General features: G+C 41.7%; 1 long non-coding RNA gene across 1 annotated transcript; it reads right to left on the bottom strand.

Moving 5' to 3' along the window:
• Positions 1-3,027: 3,027 nt before the first annotated feature.
• Positions 3,028-11,757, bottom strand: LOC143876966 (uncharacterized). Its single transcript, XR_013250498.1, has 2 exons — positions 3,881-11,757; positions 3,028-3,773 (listed from the first exon to the last, which is right to left on the bottom strand). It is a non-coding gene; the product is annotated as an uncharacterized LOC143876966 (long non-coding RNA).
• Between the last annotated feature and the right edge of the window lie 1,371 nt (positions 11,758-13,128).

The following is a 13,128-nucleotide window of genomic DNA, read 5'->3' as shown; positions in this document are numbered from 1 at the left end:
CTGCGAATGAAGTTGCCATAAGGCGGTTGTTCTCTCCTGCAAAAGTGAGCATCGAAATGGCTTTCTACGAAATTGTCGAGACATTCCTAAGCAGATCAAATTACAAAACAACCCCCGCGCTTTTAGGGTCTTTTCAATTTTCATGCTCACTACACACCCATCCATGAAATCTCCCTCGTCAGCCCATCTATCACAACTGGCCCCCCAAATATTCCATGGAATATGTATTCATGGTTGTCACGGAACTGCTAAGCGGCTATTTTGTTCCAAGGATTTCCAAGACGTCTCAAGCCTTAACAAATGCAATTTCTCAATGAACTGCTCCAGAACCTCTGCCTCTTCATCCGGTGCAAAAGCCATGCAAATGCTTAGCTCTTGAACAGCTTCTCCGTACCGCCTGCACAATTAAACCATGCACTGATCTAGCAAAGAGTTGCCCCAAACGAAGCATATCATTTAAATAAAGAGATTCTCCAAAAATCTTAAAAAGAAAAAAAAAAAAAAAACACCTGTTGAAATATAGAAGCATGCCATGATCTCTCCTCAGAGCCCAATTATGAGGCTGCAAAATCAACAATCTTTCGGATGCCAAGATAGCCAACCTGGCAGGTAGATTCCATTTAGTTAAAAAAAAAATCATCCAATTCACAAACATATAATTGCAACAAAAAGGGTGAAAAATAGTTTTGGAGAATTCTATTTCCGCATTTTACTATTGTGTCAAAAATGTAGGCACACTTGCTAATGTCAAACAAGCCAATATCTGTACATTGAATGTGTTCGATATTGTGTGTGTTATTTGACATTACTTGCTTGTGAGATTGCCATTTATCAATCAATTACCAGGCTGATTAGTCTTCATTTTCTGCACGACTAGTTCATGTAAAGCAGTTGTGAATCAATTTCGTAACACATGACCAAGTAAAAGAAGAGCAATCAAATTTCAATCACACACAATACCTGATGTCATAATTGTGCATGTCGTATGTCATTCCTTGCTAACTGTGAGTGCAATTAACCAATTGGCCCAGCAAGGTCACAAATTCACATTTTTCTGCAACTTTATAAAGCAGAGAGATTGTGAACTCCTTCCATAACACAACCTTGCAACAATAATTTTTTAACTTGTAAAGAACAGGCAAAAAAGGAGGACTTAGCCAAGGTGTTCCCCCTAAGTAGAATCTGCACGGCCAATAGCACCCAAAAACAATGTGATGATGGTGTCATTTTCATCTCGAAACACCCACCTCAAACTACTGTCCCACTCATTCTCTCTTAAAATCGCAGGGGGGGGGGGAGGGGGGGGGGGGGGGGGAGGGTCAACAACCATGGAAATGTCCGCCAGTTGAACCCCCACCTTGGCTAACCCGCCCGCCGCGACATTTGCCGGACATATGTTCATGGCCCAAGAGATCAGTCGCTTTCGACAATCAGTGGTCCCAAGTTGTGCGATGCAAACCACTTCAACCTGAATAGGAGGCCCCTCGCCCCAGCTTCGTTAGCGTCAGAAACACCCACCGGGCCAGAGAAAGAAATGATGGTGCATCCGTTGGTGTCATGAAGAATACCGCCCACACCCGCCATGCCCGGATTACCCAGAGAACTTCCATCAAAGTTCAGTTTGAAAAATCCGTCTAGGGGTGGTTTCCATTTTCTTGTAATTTTCATGGACGATTTTTTCTCTGATAATACCGCATACCAATTCCGTAATATAAAGACTTGGGTAAGCTTGGTACAGTGGAACTTTTCCTAACCATCCTCCCAAAACTTCACCCGTCCCTATCCCCTATCCTAAACCTAATCCCAAGATGAAAACAATCTGAAATAGAACAACAAGACTTCCAAGCCCTTGAGCATCTACCTCTACATAACTTTATAATAACCCACCCTCCCCATCCCTCCTTATATGTTCCAACAATTATTTTCCTTCAAAGGGCCTCTCCTTGCTCTCCAAACCTCCGCAAAAATTTACCTAAGAAGAGCCTTATTCTTTGGAACCACATTGCCAATGCCCAAACCCCCATCTCTACTTGGCTTACACACCTCCTCCCATTTCACCAAGTGCTTTAACTTCCTCCTTACCTTCCCAAAGAAAATCCCTTTGGATCCTCTCAAGGCTTTTGGACACCAACATTAGAATTCTAAAAGGTGACAAAATAATTGGGGAGATAGGCTAGAATTGCCCTGATGAGAATGATGCGGCCTCCAAGGGAGAGAGAAGCTTTTTTCCACCCACTAGCTTCTTTTACACCAGATCAATGATGAGAGACCAAAGGGCTTTGGAGTGAACATCAAACCCAAAAGGGGACCCCAAACAAGACGGAAGAAAATGTCCTAACTTACAATCAAACATCTTTGTCATCCAGATAGCCATATCCCCCTCCACATAACATCTTGCCAAAACACTTTTCCCTATAATTACTCCAAGGCGAGAGACTGCCTCAAACCACCTGAATACAATGTCCAAATTAGAATTCTGCTCGAGAAATGATATCAGCACTGCACTGTTTTAATAGATGTGCAGAAGCATCTTGTCGTTTAGTATTTAAAGAGCTGTCAAAAGGATATTACAGTTCTCAAAAAACTCTGAAAAGCTCTTTAAATACTAAACGACAAGATGCTTCACGCATCTTCTTAAAACATTGAAGTGCTGATATCATTTCCCTTCTGCTCAATGGATGCCTTACAAAAGATTATGATATCGCTAGCAAACTGAATATGGGTGATACTCCCTACCTCTCTGAAGGAAATACTTTCCAGAACTAAGTGCTCACCTCAACCAAAGATAGAACCTCACTCAAAGCCAAGCCCCCTCCCCTCCCCTCCCCTCCCCCCCCCCCAAAAAAAAAAAAAACAATCATGAATATGAAATGCAACAAAGGATCCCCTTGGCAATGACCTATGAAGCACGGGTGCGGGTGCGGGGTGTGGGTGCGACACGACACGGGTACCTGATTTTCCAAAAAACTTGGGTGCGGGTGCGTTGAATATAATAATATTTTTTATTTAAAAAAAATTTTAAAAATAGGAAAGCAATCAAATAACAATAACATCATCATTCACCAAAATGGAAAATTCTAATATTACTCTTCATTTCATACGTGATTAAGTTCATCATTAAAGCACCAAAATAACATAAAGCATCAATGCATCATCAATCCTAGAAGTCAGTCGCTTCATCTCCAATATCGACAACATCGTCCTCTACGTCGTCGGTAAAAACAATGGACTCCAATTCCGGCTCATCCAAAGAAAGACTAGCAACTTCAAGTACCCCTACATCCTCGAAGGAATCAAATGTATCTCCACCTATGTCCCACATCTTTGTATCTCCTTGCTTATATTGTGGAGTTTGTCTTGAGAGAAGCCGAAGATTGCTATGAACGAAAACCAAATCTTCAGCTCGTTGTGGAGTCATCTTGTTCCTCTTGAGAGAATGCACAAAAGAGTAAGTGCTCCAATTCCTCTCGGCACAAGATGACGATGAAGGTTGCATAAGAATCTTCAAAGCTATGCTTTGAAGCATAGGGGCACATGTACTATGGATGGCCCACCACTCATGAGGCTTGATAGTGAACCGTTCATTGATGGAATCAACATCATTGAATAATCCGGACTTCATGGAGAATTGCGCGAACTCCACATTAGCTCTTGTGTGGTCCGAGGAATTGGTGAACCTCTTGAAGCACTTCATCCTCTCATTATAAATTTCTGCATCCTTATGTGGAGGCACCCGACTTGAATCTTCACTAAGCCATTGCTCAGTATAATACCTTTAAGAAAGAAAAAACTAATTTAGCTTCAAATTTCAAGTCAAAAGTTAGAACTTAGAAATAAACATAAATAACTAATAATCCAAATAAATTTAAAGTCACCTAACCTTGGATTCAATGAATGAGCCAAGCAATGAAGTGGAGTGTTGCTCTTGTTCCAACGAGCAACAAGAATCTCGTGGGCTCCCAATCGATTGTCACAATCTTAAATTAACATGGCCCTAAAATCAGTTTTGGGCTCCCAATCGATTGACACAATCTTAAATTAACATGGCCCTAAAGGATAAAGGCTAAAGCCCTAACGACCTAACCCCTCTAATTGAGCCCAAAACGGATTTTGGGGGTCAAAATTAAACATAATTTTTGACTACTAAAATCAGTTTTGGGCTCCCAATCGATTGTCATAATCTTAAATTAACATGGCCCTAAAGGGTAAAGGCTAAAGCCCTAACGACCTAACCCCTTTAATTGAGCCCAAAACGGATTTTGGGGGTCAAAATTAAACATAATTTTTGACTCCTAAAATCAGTTTTGGGCTCCCAATCGATTGCCACAATCTTAAATTAACATGGCCCTAAAGGGTAAAGGCTAAAGCCCTAACGACCTAACCCCTCTAATTGAGCCCAAAACGGATTTTGGGGGTCAAAATTAAACATAATTTTTGACTCCTAAAATCAGTTTTGGGCTCCCAATTGATTGTCACAATCTTAAATTAAAATGGCCCTAAAGGGTAAAGGCTAAAGCCCTAACGACCTAACCCCTCTAATTGAGCCCAAAACGAATTTTGGGAGTCAAAATTAAACATAATTTTTGAATCCTAAAATCAGTTTTGGGCTCCCAATCGATTGTCATAATCTTAAATTAACATGGCCCTAAAGGGTAAAGGCTAAAGCCCTAACGACCTAACCCCTCTAATTGAGCCCAAAACGGATTTTGGGGGTCAAAATTAAACATAATTTTTTACTCCTAAAATCATTTTTGGGCTCCCAATCGATTGTCACAATCTTAAATTAGAATGGCCCTAAAGGGTAAAGGCTAAAGCCCTAACGACCTAACCCCTCTAATTGAGCCCAAAACAGATTTTGGGGGTCAAAATTAAACATAATTTTTTACTCCTAAAATCAGTTTTGGGCTCTCAATCGATTGTCACAATCTTAAATTAACATGGCCCTAAAGGGTAAAGGGTAAAGGGCTAAAGGCTAAAGCCCTAATGACCTAACCCCTCTAATTGAGCCCTAAAGGGATTCCAATTGAATGTCACAATCTCAAATTAACATGGCCTGAAAGCTCACAATTGGAAATTTGGGATTTAGGGCTTTAGGCCCCAAAGCCCTAATCCCAAATTCCCAATTGTGACCTCCAAACTGAAAATCAGTTTAGGGCTTCAAAATCACAATCCATTTTAAGATTATGCCAACCGATTGTGAGCTCCAAATTGATTTTTATGTGACTCACAATCGGTTAGGGCTTTAGGCTATTTTTTAGGGCAAATCACAAATAAAAATAAAGGAGAGAGAGAAATAGAGTAGAGATAAACCGAGAGAGAGAGAGAGAGAGAGAGAGAGAGAGAGAGAGTTGCAGACGAGAGACGAGAGAGAGAGGATGAGGGAGAGAGTTGCGTGAGTGGGGTTTGGGTTTTAAAACCCTTTTATATAATTTAAACCCCCCCCCCCAAATTGCTATTGGCAGCCTCTTTTTTTTGTTTTTTTTAAACACTTAAAAACGTGTCGGGTGCGTCGGGGTGCGCACCCGAACTGCACCCGACCGTAAAAATTAGAAAAAAAAAGTTTTTTAATCGGGTGCGCACCCGTGTTGGATACGCACCCGATACGGGTACGCGGGCCATTTTGAAGCACCCGTGCTTCACAGTCCCACAGAGTCCATACAAGGTGAAGGGGCAGTCTTGGGCCTCTAACTTGAAAAGTCCATTGTTTCTGGAGGAGGTCTCCCGACATCTCCTTGTGAGTCGGGTCATTGATGAGAGTCCTTCCTTCATCATAGACCATCGTCTTCATCCTTCTGAGTATGTTTTCTAAAACAACAATCTCCATGAAGAGCCGTCTGCTCCTACCACCAGCACGAGAAGAGGAGGCGTTGTCCATACCTGTTTAGAAAACCTTCCTTTATACCACTGGCTTTTTATCAAGGAACTATACTAAAGAAACCCTAAAATTCCAGACCCACGGCCTTATAACTTCTCGCTATTAAAATTCCTTAGAACATGTGGTCAAGCCAAGACAAATGGCTAAATTATGGAATGCAGCCCCTTCCCCGAAGCCAATAATAATAAAGTAAGGAAACTTCCTCGACACAATATAGCCTCTATAACCTCACTTCTTATGGATGTACTAGGAGGGGGAATCCCCAAACCCAAAAGGCTACTATCCTCTAGAACTAGGGGGAGACCACTAGAGGCTTACCCGAAAGCAAGACCTATCCTGGGAGAATGGGCTGTAGATTAATAGCTTTTGGAGGCCGTCTGCTATACCCCTCCTAAAAGGTCCTGAGAATTTCTCCAAATTTTTCATATTAGAACTTTCTTTTGGTAATGACACCCGAGCCTTGAGTCCAAGGAGGTGGTCGCCATAAGAAATATTCCTTACCCTTGAGTGGTGACCAACTTTTTACTCTTCTTGGAAGGCAGATCCAGCCATGTGACCTTCCGCCTAGGGGCAAGGAGGTCATTTGGCTCAGACCCCACCAAGGACAGGCTAATCCGATCAAGATCATTGATTCTAGAATCCATCGCGCCCAATGAAGCACGGATACGGGTACGGGGTGCGGGTACGACACGATACGAGTACGTGGATACGTGATTTCTTAAAAAAATAGGATACGGGTACGTTGGGGGTACGCTGAATATAATATATTTTTATATTTTATTATATATTTATAAAAATAAAAAAATAAAATATTTTGTTAAAGAATTCAAACAATTTAATTGGAGAACAATCAAATAACAATAACATCACCAAAATCTAATATTACTTCTAAGTTGTTAGGTTTTTAATTATGGGATATATATATTATAGATATTTTGATATATTCAACCCCCCTTTTGGACAACCCATATATTGTAAATCTGTAATTTTCGATTTAATTTGAACCGGGTGCGTACCCGATATGTACACAAACCTGGGTGCGTACCCGGTACACACCCAAAGAGTACCCAAGAGCACCCGCACCCGATACGCACCTGACACAGGTACGTGGACCTCCGGAGAGTACCCGTGCTTCTTAGATCGCGCCTTTCTCAACGTCTATTTTAGATCCAGCTTTGGGCAGCGCGACAGTAAGATTTGATTGGATCGGTTTGAAATTTGAATTCTGTGCGGGGTCCAAGAAGCCATTAGACAAGCAACCCTGAAACACCAGGGGATCTTCAACTGGTGACAACGATGAATGCTGAAGATTAGATATACAATCCCCTAATTTTTCCGGGATTTCAACCCTGATGGTGTAGACATCTTCAAGGATCCTAATCTTGACAAAGGAATCTAAAATCTTCCATGTAGGGGCTAGTATTTTGACCGAGACAAAGCTCATACAGTGTTGATGGCTACCTTCCATCTTTGTTTCTAGTACCTTGCCAAAACCATTACAAATAGCCTCCACTGTTGAAATGGCCCAGACGTGTAAAGGGATACCATAAAAATTCAACCAAAGGCTTCCGCTCCTTGAATGAAGTCCTTATTCCATGGTGATAGGGAAAGCAGTTTAGTCCCAAACGCCTCAGGTACCTTGGAGAGGATCTGTAGGGCTTGTAGCTTTGATTCAAACATAAAAAGAACCTCATCCTCCGCTAGGATACAAGGACATTGAAGGGACGGGATGTCCCAGAATTTTTGTACCCAAAGCCAAAGGTCCTCTATAGATCCATTATGTTCTTTCTTCTTCCCTATCAAACAGGCTTTGAGAGTCTCCACTAGAGTATCCACTTCCCGACCTGAAATGGATAAGATTGACATCCCACCTTCCTCATGAGATGAGATTTCACCAGAGTCGGGCCATCGATCATCCTCCCCATAAACCGCCTCCGAGCGAGGAACTGAAGTAGAACGGGTAACCCATTTAAAGGGGCCACTAATCTGGCAACACCAACGGCAGTTATCCCGCCAGGTGAAATTGAAATCCTTACAGGGCGAACACCACAAGCCCGCAAGAGTAGAGCCTACCCCTGACTTAGATCTTCGTTTGGGAGATCCTCCCCTCCCACGTAGAAAGACCGATTCCCGCCTGGTTTGCAAACAGATTCTGCATTTTTTCCCCCAGCTAAAATTATGGTAATGGCAATAGGGGCACTGCCAATCCTCCGGCCACTTACCCATCCTCGCAAGAGCCTTGTTCTTCTTCTATATTTTTAACTCGAATCCATATCCCTTTTCCTCAATTTCTATTTGAAGGCATTAATTTGCAACAAACAATTGATCCAAGATCTGTCTCTCAACTACAAAGGCCCCTTTATAAGAGATCATATCCCCCATAAACTCCTACAACCTTAAAGCCCAAGTCTTTGCAACTATTTTGTAGGCACTAATTACCAGACAAATCAGTCTAAAATCTTTCACATCTCTTGAATCCACATTTTTTGGGATTAGTGACCAAAGTAGCCTTGAGATTTTTACAAGGCACACTCCTATGAAAGAATTCCTCCATAATCTACATCACATCCTCCTAAATGATCTCTCACATGTCTTGATAGAAGTTCTTTTGAAAAGATAAAAGTGAATTTTATAAAAAATTATGGTACACACAAAGAGAAAAGTGTGTGTGTGTGTGTGTGTGTGTGTGAATCTCTAACTTCATCAAAGTAACTTGCCGACTGCCACGATCCCATGCTATTGCCTTTCACCCAAGATATAGTGTTAAAGGAGTCTCCTTTGATATACAATACCTCCTTGCAAATCGCTAGTGATAAATTGATAATCTAAATCCGGTTAGAAGAGCGAATTTCAGCTTCATTTGAATTGGTTCTTCCAATCGGTTGCGAGAACGACCAGACAACATTTCCTTCATGGTTTCTAAATACTCCCACTCGTGCCCGCTCTGGATTGCCAATCGAGCTCCCGTCAAATTTCAGCTTGGTTGCATTGGTTGGGAGCTCTCCATGCTACCTTTTTTTTCTTTTTTTAAGTTATGTTTCCCCTTGAAATATCGTTCCTTTTTTTGTGAAATCTTGAAAAGCAAAGCCACAAATTCCTATTCTAGTACACACCCATTAAATGATATGTGCTTGATTTTCCAAATCAACCTGTTAACAGTGATATCTTTCACCTCGAAAATCCTTTCATTCTTCACTCTCCTTATGTTCCATGTAACTACAAAATAAATCATCTTTCATAGCACCCACCCCAAAGATCCCAAATGTGTACAATGCCAACCAATAAACATCTCCGGAATCGTCATTGGCACGACCACATCAGACCAACCATTTCATCAGTCTTTGCCAAACCTTGCATGATAGGGGCAATACATAAGAAGATGGTCTACGATCTCCACTAAATGTTTATAAAAAGCGCACATGATGGGTAAGTGGAATCCTCTTCTTTGAAGAGGATCCACTGTGTTGATTTGCCTTGGCATAGTTGCCTAAGAAAAGCATTGGATGCAAGGAGGGACCAGGGCCTTCCAAATGTACTGCCAACCAGCCTTGGACGGGTCCTTAGCTATGATGAACTTGAACATGGATCTAACTATAAACTTTCCTTTGAGATTCGAAACCCAGATCTGTTTATCTTCTACTGCTTGTGGAATGTAACAACTTTCAAAAAGTGAGAGAAGACTGACCAAATCAACGAACTCTGTTTCCTTAAGATTACAGCAGAAGTCCCAAGCAGCTTCCCCCCAACACAAACACACAAACAACTCAGAGTCTTGTAAGAAGACAATCACATTCTTGTCCAAACTTATACATTACCCCATTGTTAAACCACTCGGACCATGGATGAACTTCCAGCGCCCACATGTTGTTGAAGTGATCTCCCTGATGTTAATCAGCGACCACTTGGGTCCTTTCAATACTCAGTCGTGATATCTCAATGTAGCGGATGAAAGTGTCACCCTCGGCACTGGGCTTTCTGGGACAGAGCATAGGGGTACAGTCTAAGTAGTGTGGAAGGGGATTGCCACAAATGGTATCAAAGAAATGGTAAAGGCACTTTAGTCTATAAACTCAGCCGTTGGAAGTTTCATTGATGGTGCTGCTTGGCAGCTAAGCATTTCAACAAATGCACTGAGTTGTGGCTTATCATCTATTTATGTCTATCAGCTCGGGAGTCGTATGTGCTGTCAAATTGAAATATAACCCCTTTATACTATAAAACTCTCCAAAAATTATACACATCGGAGAACCTTGCTACAAAAATTGACATAAAATGAGACATATTAGAGAACCTATCAATAATAACGACGACAGACTCAAATCTCCTAACAGTTCTAACTATAGGGAAATATATGACATTGTTGGAAGTTTGACTTGTAATAGACTGACTTACCCTACCCTGCACTGGGTTACACAAACTATTCTCACACGATCACAATCAAGTACGGTTGCATTATGCTCACCCATACAAGATTAACTGGGCATCCCTTCATGTGGAGTACTTTCATCATGGGGATCATTTCCTTCTTCAGTGTTGGTTCTATCCTTATCATTTACGGATTTCAATAGGTTAGTTTGAGGATCGAATGTCCTAAGAGGACAATCGAATAATTCGTGACTCTATTTACCATACTTGAAACATCTGAAGGTAACAATGTGTGGTTTGGGTCTTAGAAATCCACGATCCATATTCATGTCACCTAGAGGTGGTCTCGTGGCACAACTCTTATGAGGAAAAGTGGGGGTCAAACGAATTCTACATGATCTCTAATAGCTGAACTAGTGGTACCTCAATCAATGTCCTTTCACCTTGCCTTGTACAGGAGGAGGCGCGTATTTCTAGGGATTACAACATTCCTGGGAAAGCTTGGAGCACAATATGTTTGCTAATGCGATTCAGGCCTAATCTAATCTCGGCTAACATGTACTGATGTACAAGCGTCGGTCCAACATAGCCTGAGTGTTTTTTCCAAACCCCTCGGGATTGGGTTTGTCATTGCCCTAATGCAGAACATTGACCCCGTAAGCCACGGTTGAAACTATAGATAATTCAACGTGGAGGAGCACCCTATGGGTATTGGAAAGATATTAAGACACCAAAACAAGAATAGAATGACACAAAACAAGGTAAGTTACACCTAAAGGACATGTGACAGACAGACTCTTAAGACCTACTACAGTGCTAAGAAGTAAGAAACACATGTACTATCTGAATGTCTCCTAATAGACAAAAAATCACTAGCTTAGATTATTAGGAATTCTACCAAACAATTGGAGGCGCTAGATGAACTACTCAAAGCATATAACTAAGGAGGATGACTCTAACTGGGTTTTTCCCGGACAATTGAAGTGGTGGCAAAATTGAAAGAACTCTATAAGGGATCTGAGCTTTGATAACAATTTGGTGCAAACATAGGGTTCGCATGTGAACTGTTGAGAATCTACGTGTTACTGTGGAGAAGAAGAAGAAGAAGAAGAAGAATGAGGGAGAAAATGGAGTCTCCTTGAGGGACCTGTTGAGATCATTACCAACGGATGGGACGTTTAACCAATCAACCCCAAACCGGGGAAGCTTAAGCGGAAATGAAAGAGTAGGAAGAAAAACGTTAACACATAACAGACCAGCAGAAGAACAAAGGGGAATTATATCCGGAGTAGTAGATGTACCAAGAGGTCCAATTCCAATCTATGTTTGCCCATTTTTCCCTCCACAAATTTTAGGGTTAGGAAGATCCAATCTGAGCAGCTGCTTCAAAAACTCATGTGGCCCCACATTTTTTGGGTGATCCAAAGCATTCATTTGGAAGGCCCTTCTATGGATAGAGTGTGTACCAAAAATGAGCCCTTTAGGATCATCCTAACCCTGCCAATTGTGGAGGGAAAAAATGGTCAAAAACAGTGTCTGTCCATTTTCCCCTCCACCTTTGATTGGGTTAGGATGATCCTATAGGGCTGATTTTTGGTACACACCCTATCCATGGAAGGGCCTTTCAAATGAATGCTTTGGATCACCCCAAAAATGTGGGCCACATGAGTTTTTGAAGCAGCTGCTCAGATAAGCTATCTGAGCAGCTACGCAGGAACACTATTCTCTCTCTCTCTCTCTCTCTCTCTCTCTCCATATATATATATATATATATATGGAGAGAGAGAGAGAGTAGAGTTCCTAAGGTGTCACCTCATATAGCTTATATGAGGTGGCGCTCACAAAACATAAGGGGCCCACATTTTTGGAGTGATCCAAACCACTCATTTGAAAGGCCCTTAGATGGATATGGTGCCTACAAAAAATCAGGTCCATAGGATCATCCTAACCCTTCCATTTATGGAGGTTAAAAATGGGCAGATTTATGGATGTTTATACTCATCCATTTCAACCTCCACAAATGGAAGGGTTAGGATGATCCTATGAAGTTGATTTTTGGGCACACCCTATCTATGTGAGGGCCTATCAAATGAATGCTTTGGATCATCCAAACAAAGTGGGCCCCTTATGTTTTTAAGCGCCACCTCATATAAGCTATATGAGGTGACACCTTAGGAACTCTATTCTCATATATATATATATATTTGGTGCCGTGCTTACGTCCTACTCCGGCCCGGCTGGGGAGTGCGATGTGAACGAGGCTGAGGTTTCGGCGCTCCTACATGGTCTGCGATGGTATGCGAGACATAACCTTGGCCTGCTGATTGTCAAAGGTGACTCCTCTAACGCTATAGCATGGGCTCTTAACAAGAATGCTGGGACATGGAGATTGGCCAACAAAATCGACGAAATTCGGGATTTGGTGGCCATGTTACGCCCGTCGATTGCTCACAAGTGGCGGTCTGCCAACGACAGGGCGGACATCCTTGCCAAGGAGGGCGTTGACCGCGACTTACTCTGTATTGTTGAGCCGTCCCCTGTATAGGGCTTTTTCTTCCTTGCATGTAATGACATGCTCTTTTCCGAGACGTCCTTTCCCCTTGTATTGACTGTGTTCAGGCAATAAAATCGTTATTTCTAAAAAAAAAATAAAAAAAAAAAAAAAAATATATATATATATATATATATATATATATATATATATAGAGAGAGAGAGAGAGAGAGAGAAGTGTAGCTACACATACGTGTAGCTAACTTAGCTACACCGACGGCTTAAAATACAGTAGGCCCCACATTGTTTGGGTGATGCAAACCATTCATTTGATTGGCCCTCACATAGATAGGGTGTGCCTTAAAAATCAGCTCCATAGGATCATCCTAACCCTACG

The sequence above is a fragment of the Tasmannia lanceolata genome, unplaced genomic scaffold (assembly GCF_043159265.1).
Source record: "Tasmannia lanceolata isolate RefF3 unplaced genomic scaffold, GAP_Taslan_0.1 ptg000005l, whole genome shotgun sequence".
Taxonomy (NCBI): Eukaryota; Viridiplantae; Streptophyta; class Magnoliopsida; order Canellales; family Winteraceae; genus Tasmannia; species Tasmannia lanceolata.
The sequence above is the reverse complement of the archived record's forward strand: the minus strand, read 5'-3'. Positions and strand labels throughout refer to the sequence as shown.